Here is a 1,959-nt window from a genome sequence, read left to right on the forward strand (position 1 = left end):
GGGGGGGTTGGATGAACAGTGATCGGTGGCGTTGCCTCTGGATGAACATGACCTCGTGGTGTGGTGGAGGGCTGGATGAACAGTAGACTATGGAGGGGTGCCCATGGAGGGGTGGTTGAACATGACCCCATGGTGTGGAGGGCTGGATGAACAGTAGACGGTGGAGGGGTGGTTGAACAGTAGCCGATGGAGTAGCGCGCGGTGGAGGCTGGAGGAGGTCGACGGTGGAGATGAACAATATCCCTTGGAGTCCCGTTTTGCGGTACGCCACACCCCTCCCGATGAACAGGACCCCTGTTTCGACCGTAGCGCTCCAACACAAGTCTGTTTCGTCCGTTTTGCGGTACGCCACACCCCTCCAGATCAACAGGACCCCCGTTTCGACCGTAGGAGGTCCGTTTCGTTCGTTTTGCGGTACGCCACACCCCTCCCGATCAACAGGACCCCCATTTCGACCGTAGGAGGTCTGTTTCCTCCGTTTTGCGGTATGCCACACCCCTCCCGATCAGCAGGACCCCGTTCCGAACGTAGGATGTCCGTTTCCTCCGTTGTGCGGTACGCTAGGCCTCGTTTCCATCGCCTGTTCCGTCCAAGCCCTCCCGATGAACACGACCACGCATTCCGTTCCGACCTAGCCGGTTGGCTCCCACGTGTTCCGTTGCCTCCTGATGAACATGAAGCATTCAGTTGCCTCCCCATGAACACGACACATTCCATTGCCTCCCCATGAACACGACGACGACGCTGTTTCTTCGTTCTGACCCAGCCATGTACACGAGCCCTCGCCGTACGTATGCGCGAGTAGGCGTTCGAGACCCCGCCCGTATGTACACATACATGGCCGTATTTTCTTTCTTGCACCCTGGCCGCTGTACGTACGTGTACATGCTACGTGCGCGCCTCCACTACGACACGTGCACGCCTCTACATCCACCAGTATATATGTACATACACGTTCGCGACCAGAATGACAATCCTACGTATGCTTCGACCAGGTGGGTCCCGACAGTCAGACACTTCCTTGCGTGCGAAGATGTAGCTGGTGGGTCCCAACAGTTAGGGGGGCGAATCATTTTTTTGCCCGGACGCACTTCCTTGCATGCGAAGATGTAGCCGGTGGGTCCCAGCAGTCAGGGGGCGAATCGTTTTTTTTGCCCAGACGCACTTCCTTGCGCGCGAAGGTGTAGCTCGTGGGTCCCAGCAGTGAGGGGGGCGAACCGTTTTGTTTTTTTTGCCCAAACGCACTTCCTTGGGTGCGAAGATGAAGCTGGTGGGTCCCAGCAGTCAGGGGGAAATGTTTTTTCCGTGAAATATAGTGGCCCGTCCGGTGGGTCCCAGCTGTCAGGTGGAGGAATCATTATTTTCCGCGTAATAAGGAGGCACTTCCTTGCTGCGGCCGTGGACCCAGCTGTCAGCCTCTCCACGTATAGTCCACGTTCGATGGAAGTCGTTCCTTGACCACGTTGACTAGGCCGCGCCGAGAGCACCACGGCGGTGGACGACAGCGAGGCCTAGGAAGGGGACGACGCGGAGCCGGGGAAGACGCGACAATGGAAGCCCGCGCGGAGAGGAGTATGAGGGTTCACTGGTTTGGCTGCGGTGTGAGGCTGCCGTCGCCGCAGGGCCTGGCCAGCAGTGGGAATAGTAGGGGGCGGTGATGCCTCCGCAGTAGCACAGCCGGCCACGGGAGGCAGGAGCATGCGGCACGACCGGCGCTTCTTTGGGCGGCTGGAGCAAGAATACCAAAGGTTGAAGAAGCACTACGGCCATTGGATGGACATCGTTCGGTCATTGGAGCTAGAATCGTTCATATTTACTAAGTTGACAAAGCCCTCCCTCCCCTCAACTTAGTTGGCCCACAAGTCATACTCCCACTATGGTGGGTCCCAGCTAGCAGGGGGTATTCATTTTTTTGTGCGTAATAAGGAGGCACTTCCTTGCGTGCGAACATATAGCTGG

The sequence above is a fragment of the Triticum dicoccoides genome, chromosome 4B, assembly GCF_002162155.2.
Source record: "Triticum dicoccoides isolate Atlit2015 ecotype Zavitan chromosome 4B, WEW_v2.0, whole genome shotgun sequence".
In the NCBI taxonomy this organism is placed as follows: domain Eukaryota; kingdom Viridiplantae; phylum Streptophyta; class Magnoliopsida; order Poales; family Poaceae; genus Triticum; species Triticum dicoccoides.